At 38.3% G+C, this 24,258-nt stretch overlaps 1 protein-coding gene across 1 annotated transcript in view; it reads right to left on the bottom strand.

Moving 5' to 3' along the window:
- Positions 1–18,247, bottom strand: part of LOC117299845 (integrin beta-1-like) — a 40,997-nt gene extending 22,750 nt beyond the window's left edge. The window contains exon 1 of the mRNA XM_033783393.1: positions 17,740–18,247. The gene's annotated coding sequence lies outside the window, so the exon portion shown is untranslated. The remainder of the gene's footprint in view (positions 1–17,739) is intronic.
- Between the last annotated feature and the right edge of the window lie 6,011 nt (positions 18,248–24,258).

The raw sequence follows: 24,258 nt of genomic DNA, 5'->3' as shown, positions 1-24,258 counted from the left end.
TTCCAACTCATGGTAACCAAACTGAGGTTGGACGAAATAATAGTCTGGTGCCATGTTTGCGCAATGAATGTTAGCCAGTCTGTATTACTGTTATGGAAACAGGGAACATGACCAATGGTGACAGCGTGATAAAGGTCTATTGCACTTCACCTGTTACAAACTCAAAAACCCAAACTACAGAAACGCTATGACGAGAAGCACTCAATTGTTAAATACATTTGTGTGAGATGACATATCAACTATACATCAACATCTGTCATCGTCAACACTTTGCGGGCCCTTGCTGCGAACGGACTTACTGCGAGTCTACGTTGACCCACCTTCCCCACCCACAAGCTGTCAATGACCGTCGACTAATGCATGCAGTTTGATCAGAGCATGATCGAAGCCGCTGGTGGGTTAGACTTGACTCAAGCCAATTGCTATTATAAAATCAATTGCGCCCTTCTCGATGCCTCTCTACACATGGGCCACACACTGGATCCGACTTGAATAAAGTCTAACTTGGGGTTTATAGCGCTGATCTTCCGCTGCTGTATAGAGCATAGTATTGACGTCTTCAGTAAATGAACATAATGCATTAACGTGGAATAATGCGATACGAGGCCGTAATTCACGTAGTGTGCTTCGCGATGCGTTAAATCCGACACACGCTCATAGTTTCATTATTAAGCAATCAGAAGAATATCAATATGCCGCATCAACCACTTTCAATTTTTAAATCGTACATGCTGCATGAAATACACAAAAAACTAAGATAATAAATATTGTTGTATTTATAAATAAAAAACAGCATCAACAGCCACGTCAAATATTATCATAATTTATGCACTTTCGGTGGTTTATCGTTAATCATAACTGTGTTTTAGTTCATCAATATAAATATTTAAGGAAAATTGGTTTCGTAATCATAATTATGAATCGTGTTTGAACAGCTAGTCCGAAGCGAGGAAGTAGACCAACATTTAATTTGGTTTAAAATAAATATACGTCCTACACTGTAAAAAAATTAGGTAAACAAATTCCCAACTTTTTACCCAATTAAGGGCGAATAGTGAATTCCTCCAACTTTTGGGCAAAATATTACCCATCAAAGTTAGGCACTCTGATTGCCAAATAATTAATAATTATTAATTGGGTAATCAATAGTTGGGTATATTTTGGTAACCAACAGTTGGGTAATTTTTTTTTTACCCATTTTCTCGGGTATTTAATACATTATCAATAACCCACTTATTTGGCGATGATTTTATTAATGAATTAACCTTTTTCGGTGTTATCCAACAAATGGTGAATATATTTAACCCTTTGATGTACAGTTTCTTTTGTGATACGTCATACAACCAGGCATAGAAAATATCTTTTCCACGATGGCAAACGGTAGTGAGATGTGACCTTGGCATCTCTCTCAAAATCGAGAGGGTGCTCAGTGGTTTGTAGATGCTATGGAAGGTTGGTTTTAAACTAAATACAGTTTGTACACAGTCGTGACAGTTGCAGCGCAAGCACACGCATACATGCCACAACCGGCGTTGCACATAATGGCATGATAGAACTGAAACTAAAACCAATTAAACAGTAGTGTCACTTTGTTGCTCCCTCTGCAACTGTCACGACTATGTACGACTGAATAGAAAACACAACTTCATATTCAGTTAAAAACTAACCTTCAAATTTGATCTATATCTACTGGAAAACCCCGCTCGTCACAGCCACTCCGCCACTCGCCATGTTGGAAATATATGTTTTTTGTTATACCTTGCCCAACTTTTTGATCGTAGTGCGCATGATCGGATGATTTTGACCAACTAATGTGCATCACTTTTACCAACAATCGAATTTAATTAAAATTACCAAAAAAGTTGCCCAATAAATAAGCAAAAGTGTAACCAACAGTTATGATAAATTCAGATTACTAATTATTTGCCCAACACTTGCCCAACTTTAGTTCCACTTAAAAAAAAAAATTGGCAAACAAAATGTTTGCCCAACAACACCAATTATTGGTTTTGTTGGGCAATTATCGACCAATAATTGTTGAAGTTACTTTGCCCAACAAATGATTTGACCAACGTTTTTGCAGTGGTATTAAATTATATTAGTTTCCCACCGATTTCCCCGATGTATTTTTAAAGGCAAGGTGTGCCTTTCGTTTTTAAAACCGTTTGATTGCTTTAATTGTGGACATAAACAATAAAACTAACAAGTGAACATTAGAATTTCACTTTAAAGACACTGGACACTATTGGTAATTGTCAAAGACCAGTCTTCTCACTTGGTGTATCTCAACATATGCATAAAAAAACAAACTTGTGAAAATTTGAGCTTAATTGGTCGTCTGAGTTGCGAGATAATAATGAAAGAAAAAACAGTACACCCTTGTCCCACGAAGTTGTGTGCTTTCAGAATTCAGTTGGTTGATTTCGAGACCTCAAATTCTAAATCTGAGGTCTCGAAATCAAATTCGTGGAAAATTACTTCTTCCTCTTTCAGTGGGAGCCGTTTCTCACGACGTTCTTTACTATCAACAGCTCCCCAATCAAGTAAGGTTTTATGCTGATAAATATTTGAGTTATTACCAATAGTGTCCACTGCCCTTAAACAGGTTACGCGACCACTTTTTGGAATGAAATTTTCACATGTTACTTCATTGTATTAATCTACATTTAAAAGACTAAAACAAACGAACGGTTCATAAAACCAAATGTATTATTTGCCTTTAAGACAAGACCTCGTGTGGCAATGAGAAAGTCACGCATGGTGTGTTTGAACGTATTTTGAGAGTAATATGCACAATACACGTAGTATGGTACACGTTCATGTGTGAAAAGACGTTGTCTTTAACATTCCACCGTTTTGAATGATTGTGTTAACAGATGTGATATTATGGCCGCAATGAATAGCATGTTTTTCCTGGTACATTTATACAGGGAAAATCGACCACAAACCCTCATCGCTAAACATAACCCCCGTGAGGGAAAAACAACAACATTGAGACTTTATTGATATCAAAAACCACTTCTGTGATAATAATGCAATAATAATCCTTGAACTTGTAAGCGGAAGAAATTGGACAAATATGAAATGCATGTTAGAGACATGGCCCACCGGGTTGATACTCGATTGCTTATCCAGGCTATAGGACATTCAAGCTTACTGATGAAAATAAAGTACTGGGACCAGTCCCAAAATTAAGCTGTTACGCATGTATTTTCCCCTGAGCAAAATACTTAAAGGATACCAGGGGTCGGTTTCACAAAGTTAGGACTAACTTAGAACTAGTCCTAGGAGATATACAAATTGCATGGATAGTCCTAAGTTAGGACGAGTAACTGGTCCTAACTCGAGATAAGACTAGTCCTATAAACTCTTTGTGAAATCCACCCAGACACCTTTCAATATTATGTCAAGTTTTGGGTGATGGTGTGGTTGGCGTAAGGGGTATATAACCTCTCCTCATCAGCCTGCAGCATCCTGTTGCGAATCCCAGGGATTTGGAAATCAAATTATCCGTTTTGATTGGGTTTTTAAGTCTCTGTAATTTTTGATTGGGTTGGGTTTCCCTCCCACTTCTTAGGGCCTTGTCGCACGAGGCAACTTTTCCAGGCAACTTGGAGGTAACCAACCGCAGTGCATGCTACGAGACCACATTGATAGCACATGAGTAATTAAAATGTCTTATGATCCCCCAAAAAGTATGTGAACATTAAAATGTGAATGCCTTTTCTTCTTTGAGATTGCCTGGAACTGGTTGCCTGTAAATTGCCCCGTGTGACATGACCCTTACGATCCACAAAAGAAAAATGTTAACACTCAAATGAGAATGGCTTTTTTTCTTGGAGATTGCCTGGAACTGGTTGCCCGTAAATTGCCTCGTGTGACATGGGCCTTAAACTAAAACCTCATTACTTGTCTTCTTTCCACGGGCTTCTTGGCTAGCATAGTGGTTAAATTCGCTATTCCGAGAACCCTTGGCTTCACAGAACCCTTGGCTTCACAGAACTATATAAATCCAGTCTCCTGACGATGACTATAGAGCAAGCTAGTCGAAACATTGAGACCAATTTAAGAACTGACTCCGCGCAGTTAATTACGATCCTATATATAAGCTAAAAAGTAGTCCCAGCCAATTTTCTATACTGTGACCTTCCGCCCGGGTAGTATAGTTAAAATGCAGGACAGTTCTTTTCAGAACTGAGAAGTCTCCCGAGTACCCGATAAATCTACTCCGCGGTAGTAGAATAAAGAAAGACAGTTCTCTTAGAACAAACTCTACCTGGCAAGTAGATACAGATGGTGTTACCGCTAACCAAGTATATTATAATAGTCAAATTAAAGAAGTATAATACTAACCCTTCCAAATAACGACACAGCAGCCTAACAACAAAGAGTCACTAAATATACATTACTAACCTGAAGCTATTCCTGCAACGAGCAATAAGTATTCCGTACCATTCAGTATTCTGTGCATTCACCTTATTACAATATATTCATTGGTGAAGGAGATACCACCGATGAAGGAGTTACCAAACGGCGATTCATTAACATACACACGTTTGTACACTATTGATTTCGCCAATGCTAATCAATAAAGGCTATATTATGTGTCATAATGAAAACAAGGAGTCATGCTAAGTGTTCAGTTTACGCTGCAGGTTGTTGACATGTACTGGGAGTGACTTGAAATGATGTGAAGTGTTTATACCAGAGGGTCAAATAAGAGGTGAAGAGAAGAATCAAAATATTTTTGAAATTGAGCTGTCATAATGTGTTTTAGAGTGTCGTGGCCTCCTAGCGGGTGAGAGCATCGAATTCAAGTTCTGTTGATTGAGTCATAAGAGTGTGGGTTCGAATCCCGGTCGTGGCACTTAATTATAATATTCTAATCACCAAGGAGCCTATACTGCGACGGTAACAATTGAATTGAATTGGCGTTTTCTGCCGGTACTGCATATTTCAAAGGAGTTGTTTAAATGAAAGTGCAATGATACAATGCTGATGTTATTATGATTATGCGGGTTTGTTGGAAACAAATGAAGTTATTTCTAATAAAACTATGTTACTTCAGGGGAGCCATATTCTCACAATACTATCAAAAGCTTACCAATGGGAGACTTTTGGCACGCTTGGTGGCAGCAGACTTACCAGGTAAAATCCATTTGTTCTCGGTAATGTGCGCATGCTCATAACTACGTAAAAATGGAAATTTACCTGGTAAGTCTGCTGCGTCCCAAAGTCTCCTATTGCTCTTTACCAAGCAGGTTTTGGCGCTAACACTTTTTTGAGTAATTACCAATAGTGTCCAGTGCCTTTAACGGGCGTATTTAGTAGATTTACAATACGGTGTTATGACTGTAATGGGGAAAGAAAATCACAGTTCCGTCAAAATTCATATTTACATTCCGTTATAGAGCTGTACGCACTATGCCTCACGACATGCGGAAATAGTTTGATTGGTATACGAGGCCAATTCTGTCCAAAGAAACACTATAATAAAGGAAACGATTCTCTGCTTTTGACAACTAATGAATGAGGATATACATAGGCATGATGATAAACTCATCACTGAGCTGTCAGATTTAAAAAAAACTAAAGAATTTCACCCATGATTACAATCCCTGTTACTTTGTTTTGAGGTTGTGTTTTATCCATATCTTTTTCTTGAAAAAAAAACTTTAAAAAAAATTGCGCAAATTGATCTTCCGACGGTTTAAAATGCTTGGAATTTAATCGTAATTTCATAGAAAATCTCCATGGAAAAGTAATTAATGAATTCTAATAATTGAGTTACCAAACAATAATTGTACAAACAGGTTTAATGAATCTACCACGGTCAATTAAAACCTAAGCACCGAAGACTTTTGCTAAGCAGAAACAGGGTATCCACAAAACCGTTTTTTAAGGGTTGTTTGTGTCTTTGATGGTTGCTTCTGGATTATCAAATAAATTGGTTGCTTGCGATATGTGGGTCCAATTTCATCATAGAGCTGTTTAAATGAACACGTTGCCTTGGATCGGACGAGCGTTTGAAACCTTTTGTTATGAAATGTATATGGTTAGAAAGATGTTTTAAAAGTAGAATATAATGATCCACACAAGTATCACACAAGGGGTCGACCCAGGGAAGCTAAACGAACGCTCCCATTGTGTCCACCACGCAGGAGGAAGAACAATCCCCATAGGAACTCATAACCTGGGCCCAAATTCATAGAGCTGCTAAGCACAAACATTTGCTTAGCATGACATTTTTTTGCCTTGATAAAAACAGGATTACCAACCAAATTTCCACAAGACTTTCAGGATAAGCAAACAACAGCTGAATACCTGTAACAAGCAATATGCAACAAATGGAAATTTGAGTGGTAATCCTGTTTTTACCGCTGGAAGAAATTTCATGCTAAGCAAATTTTTGTGCTAAGCAGTTATTGCCATCCGTAATGAGTATACATACCCTTTAAAGTATCTTTATGAATCTGGGCCGTGGATGCTTACACTATCCCATTTTAATGGGTTACAAGGTTTCACGATTATATCTTTTAAAAGGAAAAGCAGCTTTAAAATCGTTCACTCGTTTTCTTTCTCTAATCGTTATCGAAGAAGCAGATGACCGTTGATGACGGTTATTTATAGAGGGCCGTCACTGCTCATCGGATTACAATGTGTCAGTCTGCATACAATGAAAATAATACTTTATGGGTCTTTCATTTTAGTCATGTCATGGAATAGAAAGGGCAGTTTCATACAGCTGGTAGTAAACCTACTGTCATGTTGCCATCTTCACTGGAAAAAAAATCCGTACAATTTACGGTGCTTTACCTGGCAGCTATGGGTGCCCGGTAAGTGCAGTAAGTTTCACAGTGGAACTTTTGTAAAGTGTGCCTTAAAGGGGTGGTTTGCAAAACCTCCACTGTGAAATTTACGGCACTCTACCTGGCACTCTAGCTGCCAGGTAAAGCACCGTAAATGTTACGGTTTTTTTTTTTACAGTGTTGGTTAAGAATGTGACCCCGCACTGCGGTGATGCTGTTTTATGTCTTTTATCCGTTTAATTTTTTAAACCATTTTTAATAATTCTACCTTGTAATGCCACACAGTTCAGCTTTGTGTTGCCAGTTTTTCTAAATTAACTCAAAGGTGTTTAACAAAGACACTGGACACTATTGGTAATGTTCAAAGGTCTTCTCACTTAGTGAGAATATGCACAAAATAACAAACCTGTGAAAATAATGGAAGGTAATAATGGAAGAAAAAACAACATTGTCACACGAAGTTGTGTGTTCTTTCCAGATGCTTGGTTTCGGGACCTCAAAATCTAATTCTGATGTCTCGAAATCAAATTCAAGGAAAAATACTTCTTTCTCGAAAACTACGTTACTTCAAAGGGAGCCGTTTCTCACAATTTTTTATACTATCAACCTCTCCCAATGTTATTTACCATTTTCACTTGGTTTCATGTGGTACCTACAATGTTTGATTCAGCCCATTATGTTGCCTCGTTGTTGGGGGTTCATGCGCTACACGCAGCGGGGGTCCGCGGCAGACATCCCTATCTGACTATGTCAGGCTATCCACTAAATGTTCCTGTACTATAATATTGGTACCTCGTTCCTTTAAAGGTAGTGGACACTATTGGTAATTGTCAAAGACTAGCCTTCACAGTTGGTGTATCTCAACATATGCATACAATAATAAACCTGTGAAAATTTTAGCTCAATCGGTTATCGAACTTGCGAGATAATAGTGAAAGAAAAAGAAAACACCCTTGTCGCACGAAGTTGTGTGCGTTTAGATGGTTGATTTCGAGACCTCAAGTTCTAAATCTGAGGTCTCGAAATCAAATTCGTGGAAAATTACTTCTTTCTCGAAAACTATGGCACTTGAGACGGAGCCGTTTCTCACAATGTTTTATACCATCAACCTCTCCCCATTACTCGTCACCAAGAAAGGTTTTATGCCAATAATTATTTTGAGTAATTACCAATAGTGTCCACTGCCTTTAACCAAAGTGCTCTAGGCTGCCGCTCTATTTGCAGCAAACAACACAAACATGTTCAAGAAAGGAAGTCTCTGACAAACAATAAAAATGAAACGCAAACAAGACTCCCTATACATTTTTGACAAACTGTGTATAATAATTACTTTAACCATATGGCGACATTGATAAGACTCTACCGGTAGAGGAAATTAAATTTATCTCACATACTCTCAGCATCGAGTAGACTCTCCTTAGTCTGACCTCTGTAACATCCGATCAACCAGCAACAAAAAGTAACGCAACAAAAATGCAACATTTTTTTCCCGCGCAAAATACCCGGTAGCAGACGACATTGATTGATTATCACATGAAGAAAGGACCACGGAAAATGATTATCTTCAGCCCACAGCATGCACCCCGTGAAACATTTCAACATAGAATATTGCTTAACAAGGGGTTGGGGTTGCTTGTCAGCGAAACGTTTAAAGGGAAGGTACACGTTTGGTAATTACTCAGAACAAATATTAACTTAACAACTGACTTGGTAACGAGCATTGGGGAGCTGTATGTATACTATAAAACATTGTGGGTAACGGCTATCTCTGATCTGAAGTAACGTAGTTTTTGAGAAAAAGGTAGTTTCTCACTAAAATAATAAAACACTCCAACTGAAGTCCTTATTTGCATCTGAGAGCATCACAAGTTGTGCAACAAGGATTTTTTTCTTTCATAATTCTCTTGCAACTTCGATGATCAATTGAGCCCAAATTTTCACAGGTTTGTTATTTTATGCATAAGTTGGCATTTACCAAACGTGGCCTTTATCACAATTGGGTTTGCTCGGCGGCAACACGATTCAAGCAATACTTCTGAGCACTTCCTTCGCAACCTGCATTTACAGACTTAAAAGCATGCAATTACTGAATGTAAACCGTTTGAAATTCTATGGCGTTTATCTTCCATCGTGAGTGTGAAAAAACTTCCATAAAATTTACGGGTGCCGTTGAAACGGTCTTAACTTTATTTACTTTGTGCTATTTCCATAAATGTTTATTGTTTAGCTCTTAGTCATCAAGGCCCTGTTTCATTATAACTGAATTATGCCCTTATTTGGAGCGTATCTCCGGGTCGTTAGCTGGCATTCCGCTGTGATAAGGAGTTTGTTTGTTGTTTTTATTTGACAATCCCAACATATTTCTTTTAAAAATACAACAAATTAAAACAAAAACGGACAAGAATCCCCCCAAAAAAGAAAAGTGAATCCGAGGATTTGCTTAATTTGCTTAATTGTTAATTATTCTCCCTTTTCACCAATATGGAAATAAATGTTGATTGATTTGCATTGAAAATGAATTGTCGAGGATAACACACACACAAAAACGTACAAATGTTATTTCCATTGTGATCCTCAAGTGCCACAATTTCGTTTTAATAAAAAAAAGTAATGTTTTTTTTAGCTACTCTCTACTTCACTGAGGATAATACTTCACACAATCTCCCCTAAAATTATAGCCCCAGGGGTTATCAAAAGGTGGAAGTCAACATTTCAACACTGTACAGAAATATAGGATTCGAACTGCCTCTAGCTACCGGGCAATCTCGGTGGTCTATAAGATACTACTCTAGAATGACAAAGGTCGTGGGTTTGAATCCCACCCGAGTAATAGGCCACATAGCTCGTGTAAGTACTGAATATACAGTGCTAACACACATCGGTGTATATGGGGTAAACCAAAATTAGCATACAGTACACCTCCTTTTATATATCCCAGTTTCAAACTTTGTTGTCAGCAATGACTATACCCCGACTTGCATTTTCGCGCGGAAACAAAATCCACCCAAAACAATTTCGGCCCATCCCATAGCAACGGATGTTTCCCAAGTATAAAAGTTCGTTTATAGTGAGACATTAGCGAGGTTTAGCTGACGTTACACGAGCAAAAAAGTAAACGTAAACGTAAAAAAAAATGTGTTGTTTCTAGGTGACGTCACCACTTATGGCTTTTGTTTTCATGCGCACGTATGACGTACGTGTGCACGAACGTACCTGACGTGAAAAATGAAAAGATTTTCACGTAAGCTAAAAAAGTGAGATTTGTACAACTTTTACGTTCACGTTCACGTTGCTCGCGTAGCATGCAGCTAAACCTCCCTAACCATTCAAGTATTAACATGTGTGTATTATCCACCGATGCTCGTTAAAACAATTCCTTGAACGAAGCTGACATTTAGTGTCCTTAATGACTTCATAAAACCAGCAATGCGTAAACTGTTCAAGGTAGTTTGCAGTTCGAGGGAAGCGAGCTTAATTCCGACACGTGCCGGTGGGTTCAAGGTTGAACACGTTCCCATCAATGATGTAAACCTCATGATGTAAACCTCAGAGTACGTTAGAAGTTCACCAGTGCCTAATTTCATAGAGCTGCTAAGCACAAACATTTGCGTAGCGTGAAATTTCTTCCTTGATAAAAACAGGATTACCAACCAAATTTCCATTTGTTGCATATTGCTTGTTACTGGTATTCAGCTGTTGTTTGCCAAATCCTAAAAACCACGTGAACTTGAAGTTTGGTTGGTAATTCAGTTTTTATCAAGGAAGAAATTTCATGCTTAGCAACTGGTTTGTGCTAAGCGGCTCTATGAAATTGGGCCCAGGTAACTTTTAATATCATCGTATGCTATGGGGGATATTCTAGATTTGTGAATTACTTCCCGAATGGACTGTTCAATTCAAGTCTTGTGTAGCTTTGAACCTTGTTATGAGAGATTCAATAACTTGCCCATAATCAATATTGTTCCTTCTTCTGCTCGTGTAATTGTGTATTTATTTCCTTTAATTCGATGTCCTTCTTTTACAAAAAAATTGTGTATGGCTATTTTGTCTGTTGAAGGAAAGGTTATTGTTATACTTAAAGGCAGTGGACACTATTGGTAATTGTCAAAGACTAGCCTTCAAAGTTGGTGTATCTTAACATGTGCATTAAATAACAAACCTGTTAAAGTTTTAGCTCAATCGGTCATCGAACTTGCGAGATAATAATGAAAGAAAAAAACACCCTTGCCACACGAAGTTGTGTGCGTTTAGATGGTTGATTTCGAGACCTCAAGTTCTAAATCTGAGGTCTCGAAATCAAATTCGTGGAAAATTACTTCTTTCTCAAAAAATATGGCACTTCAGAGGGAGGCGTTTCTCACAATGTTTTATACCATCAACCTCTCCCCATTACTCGTCACGGAGAAAGGTTTTAGGCTAATAATTATTTTGAGTAATTACCAATAGTGTCCACTGCCTTTCAGTGTTTTTATTCATTTATCAATGTTGTTTTAATTCTTGTTTGTTTCTGTAAACGCATTTGTTTAACAAATAATAATGCTTTTTTGTGATTACGTTCAGTGGTGTGTGGATGTGACACATCTTCGATTGACATTTACTTCTGTAGGTCACACGAACATTACAATGATTGAGGTCAACGGAAATGTAAATAGAAGAAAAACCAATACATGGTTGACCGTAAAAAAAAAACCACTTTTCATTCTAACACGGAATTGAATTCATGTAACCTCATCTACCATTCAATTATCCTATTGGTTGACCACTCAAGATATTTACTATTCCACGTCTGCAATTTCAACGCGAAACTCAGTACGCTAATGTTTTCATATAATTTCAGTCCAAGTTGACACAAGTTGACCACTGACATCCCCTTAGACCCTAGGGGTTAATGCACCAGTTCCTCGAGGGACTACTGTCGACGATTATTGTCCTCCGCTGCGCGTTAGCAACACATCAACACATCAGAACTATACTCTTAACAAGCCCGGTGTTAAACTTAAATGAAAAGTTCTTTTGAAATTTATTTCCAAGGCTCTGTTGTTTTTAATTGAAGACGTCCACGAGAACACTTCTCAACAGAGCAACCAAACAGTTATAAAAGGTTGTGACCACGGTTGAGTAAAAACAGCGAAAAAATTTGAGTGTGTTATGGTAATGTTGGCCTATATGTACTACGCCCTACAAATTACTGTTGTTGTTCACTTTGGTAGCTAGCAGCGATAAAATATAATACTTTTAATTCCTCTAATTCTTCTAAAAACTTATATGTTTAATAAGTCTGAAAGTATACCGTACTGATTATACATGACTGATTATGAAGTTCGTTCTATACAACGAACTTCATAATCAGTCATGTATACAACAATTTTTTCCTGTGAAATATTGTCTTTGAAATGTTGAAGTCTTTCGACGATTTTGTTCTTTCTGAAAACCTTAAAAAAAAAAACAGCTGATTTCGGTTGTTGCAACGAGAATTGTGCATTGAACCCAAATTTACACCGGTTTGTTATTATTTCACGTAGGTCTATGGTTGATCACACAAAACATGAACACTGACCACGACTGTTTTGTCAGCTGTTGATAGTATAAAACATTGTGGGAAACGACTCTATCTGAAGTAGCGTAGTTTTTGAGAAAGAGGTAATTCCTCACTAACATATTTGAAAATGAGAAAGACTTCAGGTCTGCATGATTGCCTTTCTATACGGCTTCTGAAAGCACACCAACTTGGACAACAATGTTTTTTTTCTTCTTACATTATTGCCATGCATAGGGTTACCCATATGTAGGGTTACACCATAGAGCAAGTTGCTCGTTATGGAAGGAAGGAAAATACACCAAGTGAGAATACTTAACGTGACAAGTGATATCGTGGTTTTTCTTATGTTTTCTCTTTATGTTGGAAAATTAGACATCTTATCCGTGAATAATGTGCAACTTATGAGCAAAAGAATAGTTTGATTCTTGCTTAGACCATTGGAGGTAGTTCTACCTCCATGCTTAGACACATAATAAACATAGTTTCTGGAAGGATTTTATAGCCAGGGCCCATGGCCTATAGTTCCTTTAAATTAAAGCAACGAAGACTCCCGCTGTTCCCGCTGTATGCCTCGTGCAGGCGATGTTCAATTAACACCTGTCGACACCTTACAGATTTCACTCTTGACTAAACTAATCAAATTATTGGGCGCCCCCAATACGGCCGCACTCCTAGTACATCGAGTTTTGCATTCATAGAAACAGGATCCATAATTATCGAGAGAAAAAGTTATATTTAAATCAGCTGAAAGCTCAATCATTATGAACTGTTGGTGTTTTGTAAGCATGTTTGTTTCTAGTTAGTTCGTTTGTGTCTTGTTTAGTTTGCAAGGTTTTACAATTTTATAGATTTTTTAGTGAGGTATTTCTTGATAGTCTGTTTGTTCATTGGGGCCTTTGTTTGTTTGTTTGTTTGTTTGTTTGGTTGTTTGTTTGTTTGTTTGTTCGTTTGTTTGTTTGTTTGTTTGTTTGTTTGTTTGTTTGTTTGTTTGTTTGTTTGTTTGTTCGTTTGTTTGTTTGGTTGTTTGTTTGTTTTTGTGTGTCTGTCTGTCTGTCTGTCTGTCTGTCTGTCTGTCTGTCTGTCTGTCTGTCTGTCTGTCTGTCTGTCTGTCTGTCTGTCTGTCTGTCTGTCTGTTTGTTTGTTTGTTTGTTTGTTTGTGTTGAAACTGGGCGATACATTTTTTGAAATGCTATACAGTTTTTAGTTTATATATTTATTAATTGTTCATTAGTTACTTTTTATTTCAATACGTCGTAAGGGCATTAACTCCTTTTTTATTTTTATTTTTATACAATAGGCCTTTGATTTGATTTGATGTTATTTGAATTGGTTTATTCACAATAGGTCATGTTGGTTGGTATGCAGTTTGCAACAGCTAATTGTATTTTCTTAATTATTATATTTTTGTTTACCAGTGTGTGCATGAACCGACAACATTGGAGTGAAAATTTGCAACTCGACATCATGAGAAGACAATTAAAAACATGAAAGGTTTGTGAAAAACTCGCTCTTTTTCTTAATCCTTTTTTAAGGGAGTTTTTGTGGTTCTAAAACGAACTGGTGGTGTAACATTTAAATGTTAAAACGAAATAATGTACGTTTGTTTTTCTCGTGAAGACATGTGGGGTATACTGACCGAAACGTCAAGTTACTTCACCACCGGACCCACGCACAACTCGTAAGCGAGATAATGACAAGACACAACAAGCTTTTGTTTCTAAAAATAAGGAAGTTGGAAGAGATTCTACACCGCCACAATGATTCATAAAATATTGTCTGGTTCTTTTTAAAACAAACATATCCTTGTTGTGGTTGAATCAAAGTGATTCTATTATTAATTGTTCCTGTTTAAAGATCCATAATCGGACGACTGGTGTTAACCAACAGTTGGCTGTCATGTGTGCGGCACCTACATGTAGCCTGACCTAAATGTAGCCCTAAACATACATTTAGGTACATGTTTGGGGCTACATTTAGGTCCGGGCTACATCTAGGTACATGTTTGGGGCTACATTTAAGTCCGGGCTACATCTAGGCACATGTTTGGGGCTACATTAAGGGCTCGGGCTACATTTAGGTGCCGCACAGTCATGTGATGCCAAAGTTTAGGTTTCGAATTCGCTGTATGTCTGCATAAGTGATACCTATAGATTATAAGTTGTAATAATATGCAAACAATATGTTGCAGAGTAACGTCTTGAACTAAAGGCTAAACTTCGATCTCTGTGATCGGAATTACATTTTGTTGCCGAGTTGCGATTTGTAGGGTTTCATTGTCAATCTGAGGATTCGCATTCGCACATCTTTCAATTTTGCGCGAAATAGATGAATAGATAGGGGCAATTCCAAGCAAACATGGACAGGACACCAAAAAATCAAGTTTTTGTCACAGCTTTCTTTCCACTTAGAAGTTATAGCTAACGTATGAAACCAATTTATGTTTAGTTGTTGACAAGGAGTGAACCCAATTTTTCCAAATAAGAACTCAGCTTGGGCTCCAGGTAGGCGTGGCTACATTGTCTGGAAAACTGTAATGCGACTGACCGTTATGCGACTGACCATGGTTTTGCCATGTATACCTAAACGTTCAAGTTGCTGACCATTTATAAGTATCATGTTGGATACTCATGTATAAGAGTTGTGTTACATATAGTATAACACTTTCGCAAGCTTTTTGATATAGGATATTTTTGAATTGTGACAAGTGTGTTTTTTACCATGCCCTTTTTGTGTAATGCGACTGACCGCTTTTTTCAACGTTATAACATCCAGAGCAGAAAGCCCACGACATTTCTAATATTATCAATTCAAAGCATTGGGTGTCAAGTACAAATCAGTCTATAAACTCAGTGGAAAGAATATCTCACATAGAACTTCTGGCACCAAGATCGAGAAATGACACTGAAAAGTGTAATGTGACTGACCGTGGAATTGCCCTTTGTCCGCATCGTACAGACAAAATACATGACATGCCTTTATTATCTTCGCTGAATTATCTCTTGAACAGGCACAGCAATCCCCTGCAAGGAAGCACTATAGTATAAGGAAAATATAAATTTGCATTGAAACTTTGCAAAGGGCACCACAGCAAAAGCACAGGGCATCACGGCAATTGCTTTAGGTGCCATGGGTTTAGTTCGAAGACTGACAGAACTTGGCTTCTATTGGCTGTAATTATTTAAATTTTAACACCTCAATCTCTGCCGTGATACTAATTTTCAGTGTCACCACCAACAAACATTATTGGGGGTAGCACAGTCAATTCCGGCACATTCATTTCCTTACGCGCCCCCATACCACACCCTATCTATCAGAACAAAGACGCGCCAACCTTAACCGTTTCCGCTCAACACCAACAAACCTACCACAAGGATTACAATATCAATGTTAACCGATTTGTATGTCTTATCGGTCTCTTTACACCACAATTTCATACGGGATTCTGAAGACTGTGGCTAAGCGCAAACCATTTCTGCTTACCAGAAGTAAACAATCATCAGCGAAACAACATGACATTGTGTGATATTTGTTAAATGATAATCATCCGGTAGGTTTCCTATAAGCGGACTCTTGTTATAATGCTGACGTATTAGTCCGGGCCCAATTTCGTAAAGGTGTTTAGCCGAAAATACTGCTTGAATAAGAATGGTCTTTGCTACAGCAAAAACATTAGTTGCCACCCGTCACAACAATGTAAACCTCATGTAATGTTGGCTGCTGTTTTCATCAGCTCCCGGAGAAGAGTATACTGTTCGAAACGTCGAGACCCAACCGGCTCTTTTCAGAGCCAACACTCACCCTAAGAGATTAACACATGGTTGTACCCGCAAGTTTACTATTTATTTATAGTTTCTTCTTAGCAGAGCAAGAGTTTTCTGTTGTTACCAAGTATATTTGCTTACATAATTTGGCATGGGGTCGGCTTCCATAGAGCTGCTTACTACATAATTTAAGGCTTTCGGCTCCCTGTAAATAGAAATGCTGAAAGTGTAGAAATCCGCGGTAAGCAGTGATATGACCTTGGACACTGTCTTGCGCAGCCCTTTGCTATAGCCTATAATCACAAAGCTGTTTGACTGAAAATGGTGCTTACACAATTTCCCGGCTAAGCAAGATGTTAGCAGAGATTCACTTTACAAACAATGGCTATAGTATAGTGCCTGGTGTCCTGTTGCTGCTTAGCATGTTTCCTGTGTTATGTAACAAAGACAGTTGATAGGAAATTGGGCCAAGGTAACACAGGGTCACAAGCTGAAACACGCTTCTACTTCCACCCACATGTGGGCTCAATTTGTTTTTAAAGCTGCTCAATAAGTATACAAAACATAGAGAAAACTTTCTTTTTAAAACAGTTTCTGCTAATAAAACAAGAGTTAGCATGATGCTGGTCACAGATTGTACAACATCATTTTGGCAGAAATTGCATTTTGACTTGTTACCATTTTCCGGTAAGCATGGGCCCTGATTTACGTTACCCTTTGAGGAACATTTCCCCCACATCATTTTAAATTATGTGAGGAACATGCTCCACCCCCAAGGGGTCGCAATGACCACCCAGACCGGACCCTTCACCCAATCGTAATAACCGGTCGAACACGGTCTGCGAATATCACTGTGTGATAGATTATGCATCGTGTCCGACCCGAGTTAACCCGTAGAGCTACATAGAGCTAGCTGGGCCTGGTTATGGCCTTTACAGATTAAAGACAGTGGACATTATTGGTAAATGTCAAAGACCAGTCTTCTCACTTGATGTTTCTCATCATATGCATGAAATAACAAACCTGTGAAAATTTGAGCTCAATCTGTCGTCGAAGTTGCGAGATATTAATGAAAGAAGAAACACCCTTGTCACACGAAGTTGTGCGCTTTCAGATGCTTGATTTCGAGACCTTAAATTCTAAATATGTGGTCTCGAAACCAAATTCGCGGAAAATTACTTCTTTCTCGAAAAATACGCTACTTCATCAGAGGGAGCCGTTTCTCACAATGTTTTTTACTATCAACAGCTCCCCATTACTCGTTACCAAGTAAGGTTTTATGCTAATAATTATTTTGAGTAATTACCAATAGTGTCCACTGCCTTTAATACATTACATTTATTCAAAGAGGGATGCCGATTTATAGCCATGGCGACCGTCCGTATCACAATAAAAAAAACCGGTTAATTTTAAAACCAGCGTATAATGAAGTTAAAAATGTCCGTATCCGACTGCCACTTTTTCACTCATTGATTTTACCATTACCGAAAGCCACATCTCATTTTTAGTGAATAAATATACATATTTGAATTTCATATGAATATGAATGTGGCAGTCGGATACGGACATGTTTTACCTAACGATGAACGTGTGAGGAAACCCCCAATGTTAAACCATTGGTAAAACTCACCGATTAGCTGTCAACAATATGGATGTGTTGTTGATAATGGAGGCACCACCTCCCGTAAAAACGGAAAACACTGCGTCGATCAGCGGTCACCTCACCGGGCCTCCCCGTCTCACCCGCCCGTGGGTATTCCTCCCTGTTTCTGGTACTCCCGGCGGATTCTCGTGCAATGTAGCTACACAGAAATCGTAATTATAATCAGCAGTTAGTACATGTACCATGTGCCGCCCGCACAATACGTTGTTCTTGTATCACAGTAGTAGGTCTCCAGTAAAGAGAAAATAGCGTACATCTTATTACATCAGCTGCTAGCCCGTTTAAAAATACTCGAACAAAACACACCGGTAGTGTATGCTAAATACATTAAACAAAAATTCCGGCCCCCAATTTCACAGGAAATTGAATGTTTTTCAGCACACACTCACGACTGGAGATGTTTCAGTAGAGTGTATATGAGATGTGTGCTGCTTTTGACGTGTGCCCCGAACCCGAGCATCAGCTGTTGTAGACGTTCTTATTCAATATGCATAAAGGTGAAGGTGTCGTATGCGTGTGTGCGTCGTGTGCGGAGAACGGGCAATCCACGCGCTCTATTGCACCCCTTCCGTTACGTACAATGTTAATGCCCTGCATGAGTGACTCGAATTTGAGCTGATTAAGCAATGGTCGGATACCGCATCCTCCTTCACATTGCCACCAATTACAAAAGCTGAAGACACCGGACGAATAAACAATTTCCTTTGTCTTTGAAGTTCGAGGTCAGGCCAGGGTAAACCGTACCAGAAACAAACCACATTCATGAAAATGTTTTGACAAAATGTCATATTAGTTATAATTAGGTTGCTTCAATCATTGATGCTTCAATTGTATTGCTGACATTTTTACAACAGTTGAAAATCATTTATTTTAAAATGCATGATTGTTGCTATTATTTATGTTTTTTGTTAACTAGACAACTTGTCAATATTCGATCACTGTAGTGAACTTGAGACTATACGTCTTTGGTGCTAATACTTGGCAATATCATGGACTAGAACTCAGGTTCCACTGGTCAAGTCCTAAAGTCATTATAAACAAATATCAAAAGTATCAAATCCTTAAGGCCAGGTCTAAAGTCCTGAAAGGCAAGGCACAGGTAAAGTCTCACGTTCTTTGTTTTATAAGCAGTTAAAGTCTTAAGTAAAGTCTCAAACCGTTTAGTCCCTAAACCTCAAGTCTCTAAAGGCAAGTTTTTGGTCAAGTCTCAACAAGTCCTTTGTTTTATAGGTAATTAGTCTGAAGTCCTCGGAAGTCTCAAATTCTAACGGGCAAGTCCTTAACTATACTGAAGTCAAGTCTCAAACCATTAAGTGCTAGTCTCAAGTCCTTCAATGCAAGTCTCAGTCAAAGTCTCAAATTCTAACGGGCAAGTCCAAAGTCAAAGTGTAAGTCCTAATTAAAACTATACTGAAGTCAAGTCTCAAACCATTAAAGTGCTAGTCTCAAGTCCTTCAATGCAAGTCAAAGTCAAAGTCTCAAATTCTAACGGGCAAGTCCTAAGTCAAAGTGTAAGTCCTAATTAAAACTATACTGAAGTCAAGTCTCATACCATTAAGTGCTAGGCTCAAGTCCTTCAATGCAAGTCTCAGTCAAAGTCTCAAATTCTAACGGGCAAGTCCTAAGTCAAAGTGTAAGTCCTAATTAAAACTATACTGAAGTCAAGTCTCAAACCAATAAGGACATTTCAAGTTTTTATGCGCCCTTGTCTCAGGTTAAATCTCAAACCCTTTATTTAATAGGTATTTATTCTGAATTCAAGTCTTAGATGCGTTACAAGTCTAGTCTCAAATCTTAAAGACACAGTCGCAAGTCTGTAAGTCTAATTCTCGTAGTTGAGGGGTAAGTTTTAGTTCAAGTCTCAAGAGTTTTACCTTTCCCAGTTCGCCATGTAAGGCAACAAAAATCAGCAATGTAGTCCTTCATTTATACGTATTTTTCAAGTAGCAGTTATGATGCTTCTCTACGTTTTGTTTTATATACCCTAAGTATAAAATATTACGGCACAGAAATCCTGGTTGCGGAACAGTTGAGCAATAAATACCCATATGTAGGTTAGGCAACAAAAATCAGCAATGTTGTCCTTCAAGTAGCAGTTATGATGCTTGACTCTACTGTTTTATATACCCCAAGTATAAAATATTACGGCACAGAAAGCCTGGTTGCGGAACAGATACCCACATGTAGGTTATCAAAGTGTAGCTTAGACATGTAATACAGTCCGTGCAGTGGCTGTATGGCATTTTCTTCACAACACGCTTCGGAGTATCAAGTTCAAATCAACATAATGCAATCCTACCGATCACCCACGAGGGTCGTCTTCATGACTAGACTTGCTACTAGTCTTTTCTTTCTTGATGTGAAACCATACGTTGTTTGCATTTGTTCACTTAAGGCACTGGGTAATTGTCAAAGACCAGTATTCTCACTTGGTTTATCCCAATATAATGTATACAAAAACAAACCTGTGAAAATTTGGACTCAATTGGTCATTGAAGTTGCAAGAAAATAATGATCGAAAAAATCAGCCTTCTTGCACTTATTTGCATGCGTTCATATGCTTGGAAAGGGATTCAGGACTGAAGACTTTCTCAGATTCAAATGATTGGTTTAGAAATTACTCCTTTCTCAAAAAGTACGTTACTTCAGAGGGAGCCGTTTCTCACAATGTGTGATACTATCAACAGCTCTCCATTGCTCGGGGCCAAGTGCGTTTTTATGAATGATATATTTTGAATAATTATCAGACGTGTCCAGCCGTCGATTTCACTAGACTCTTCCTAACGTTTAGAAATAATCTTAAGACATAGGACGAGTAAAGTTCCGTATCCATAGACATTAGGACGCATTAGTTTAGGACGAGTTACTAATCCTAACTCGAAATAGGATTAATCCAAGCGTTTCGTGAAATCGGTTGCTGCGCCTTTAAAGGAACACGTTGCCTTGGATCGGTCGAGTTGGTCTTTGAAAAGCATTGGTAACCGTTTGTTATAAAATGCATATGGTTAGAAAGATGTTTTAAAAGAAGAATACAATGGTCCACACAAACATGCATCGAAATTGCACGGTTTTCCTTTTACGTCGTCGACTAACACGGTCGGCCATTTATGGGAGTCAAATTTTTGACTCCCATAAATGGCCGACCGTGTTAGTTCGCACAGTAAAAGGAAAACCACGCAATTTCGAGGCAAATGTGTGTGGATCATTGTATTCTACTTTTCAAACATCTTTCCAATCATATGCATTTTATAACAAACGGTTACAAACGCTTTTTAAAGACCAACTCGTCCGATCCAAGGCAACGTGTTCCTTTAATCAAACCACGCCTTGCGACAGAATTCTTCCAAGCAACCGCGTACACAAGGAAATGGAGACATTAAAAATACAAAGGAAAGTTATTTTTGGTAATAATCCAACTGTTACCACCCGCATCTTATACGACAATGCATCTGAAAGATGCAACACGTCTGCTCAGGACTAATATTACGGTTATTTGTGCAATTTGTGCGGATTTCATAAAATTGCGATCGCATATTTTGCAGTTCCTTGGTAAATAAAGTTTTTTGTCAAGAGTAGGCCTATGAGGGTCTTCTGAGTGTTTGTTTTGCAAAAAGATTATTTTTTTAACTAAAATGTGTTTTTTTTTCCATTTAAAGGCAGCGGGCACTATCGGTAATTACCACAACAAAATTATTATCATAAAACCTTTCTTGATAACGAGTTATGGGGAGAGGTTGGTAGTATAAAACATTGTGAGAAACAGCTCCCTCTGAAGTGACATAGTTTTCGAGAAAGAAGTAATTTTCCACGAATTTGATTTCGAGACCTCATAATTTAGATTTTGAGGTCTCTGAGGTCTCGAAAGCAAGCGTCTGAAAGCACACAACTTCGTGTGCCAAGGGTGTTTTTTCTTTTATATTATCTCGCAACTTCGACGACCAATCGAGCTTAAATTTTCAAAGGTTTATTATTTTATGCATATGTTGAGATACACCAACTGTGAAGACTGGTCTTTGACATTTACCAATAGTGTCCAATGTCTTTAAGTAATAAATTTTTTCCCCAAGATATTTGCGTTTTTCATTTTATGACCTTTTGATAATTTGGAATATGAAATTGCATCTAATGACCTTACAGAACAGAGATCCGACGATTTGCAACTCAAGCGGCATAGCCAATATACTTATTACCATAGTCGGCTGTTTTATTGGCTATGGGTTGTGACTAGAAAAGGGCACGACCCCCCCCCCCCCCCCCCATCGGCAGGCGAGGTGTATTGGACTGTGTCTGTGGTTTGGGTGGGAAGTGTACTCAAAAAGAATATTAAAATTAAAATAGTTGTTTCTTGCTGTAGTTCTTTCCCTTTTATTTGTCTAGTGTAAAGTAGTGGTTTGGTTTGGCTTTGTAGCCTGTTTCTTGACAAGCTCCGCTTTTTGCTTAATGTTGTCTGTACTTTTTCTTTCTTGATGATGAAGTGAATAAGTTGCTTTTGAACTTAATTTAATTTAATTTAATAGAAAAGCGAGCCCTTAATCGGCATAAACCCCAAAAAGATATACAGTTTGAAACTTACTCAATTTCGTAAAAGCCAGCAGCAAGAACAGTTTGTTATAAACCGTTCAATTTCACCAATGGTTTAAATTGGTTGTAGAAATTCAACTGTAAGAATGGCCAAAGTGCTGTCTTGAATGCCAATTAATGAAATAGAATGACCATGTCTACCTCCAAGGAATGACAAAAACGAAATCACGTGTGCTCGAAAACGAACTTGTATAATGAAACCCTGTAAAGGTTGAGTGGGATTATGATTAGGGGGAAATACGTGAAAATAAATGCGTGTTTTGATATTGAACGATTTTTTTGCAAAATTTTGGCCGAGAAACCTATACTTCGCAGTAATGTGCTGTCCACAACAAACTCCCGTTTTGGAGGAAGAAAGTACATACAAAAAAGTATTAACAACTGTAAAATATAACATTCTATAACCTGAGTTGACATTACATTCGGTTCTTGTTGTGCAACAGCGAACGAAACGAACCGTTACCGACAACATCAGCCCGACCCCCAACCGACTCGAACAATCCCAAACGAAGCATATCTAACTTGTTTGAGATTAATTTCTGTAAGTAATTTGGTGTGACCCTCGCGAACTATTTTATTTTTATTTTTGGACGCGAGTGTGGCTCCACTACGAAGTTTAATGTTTCGTGAAACATGATTTGTAAACCATGGTAAAACTATGCTGTTGTTGTTCAAAATACGGTTTTTCGCTCCAAAAACATACAGAAAAGTGTATATTTATCACTCTCTCTATATGACTAATTTTTCTTCTGGATATTGTTTTTTAAAATCCAGCTTATTATGAAAAGAAAGATGATTTATTGTATGTTTTACCACGTATGGCCGGGCTAAGAGCGAGCTGCGCCGTCGTCTAGGTCTAGCCAACCGAGGCAAAGTGACGGAAGACGGCTTGCACTTGAAATGAGGTCTCGCTGACGAAAACCTTCAGTGTACTGTCATACAATAAACAATATCGCGTAGACCCAGCCGATGTGAGTAATCAGGCATAATTTACGAGACTAAAATTTGAATGGGTAAAATTGGCTGATGTTGTGCACGGTGTTTATTATTGGTAATTTCCCATGGGCAGATGCACGTCTTCAATTTCAGATTTCCTTTTTTCCCCACAACCTTTGTTTGTGGCAATGATGTACAGTCTTCATTTTACAATTTTACAATGCAGATTTTAGGAACCAATACACAACTTTAAAGGCTGGACAATGAATCGTATGTTTTCAAGCCGGGCTGTTTACGACTGTCTCCCATGCTGTTGAATCCCTGACGGGTTCCTTTTGCTCGTCCTCAAGAAGACGCAAGATCTAACAACGTATACAGCGCCCTCTGTTGATTTATGTAGACAGCAGCCGATTTCACGAAACTTTACGCAACTGCGTAAGTCCACTTGCGCAACGTTTATGGCGCAAGTTGCTCCATAAACGTTGCGCAAGTGGACTTACGCAGTTGCGTAAAGTTTCGTGAAATCGGCTGCTGGTCTCCTATCTTTATCCGCAGGAATAGAGACAGACACCGGCCTCAAGAACCGAATGATTTCATTGGATACAATGATTCATTTGTTACACTAGTTTCATTGGATATTTAACCCAGCTGTGCTTATGATTGAAAGCTTTCTATATTTGTGTTTTGATTGGTCCGAGGCGATGATGTTTGTCAGCTGCACTTTCGGTCGTCCACATGCAGCGTGCATATAAATTGTACATATTATTGTAGGTGTACATGCTATGTTGGTTTATAAGTGTACATGCACGTAGGATTTGACCGCGAATCTCCATGTGGATGTGAGGTCAAAATGTACTTTTGGAAGTACGCTCAAGGCTGGTATCTGGCGTAATTCACGAGCCTCGAAGTTTGACGTCAGATGTTCAGACTATATTAGCATCACCGATTCTTAACATACAATACATACCT

Source organism: Asterias rubens, chromosome 15 (genome assembly GCF_902459465.1).
Source record: "Asterias rubens chromosome 15, eAstRub1.3, whole genome shotgun sequence".
Taxonomy (NCBI): domain Eukaryota; kingdom Metazoa; phylum Echinodermata; class Asteroidea; order Forcipulatida; family Asteriidae; genus Asterias; species Asterias rubens.
This window is presented reverse-complemented; position numbering and strand designations above follow the sequence as displayed.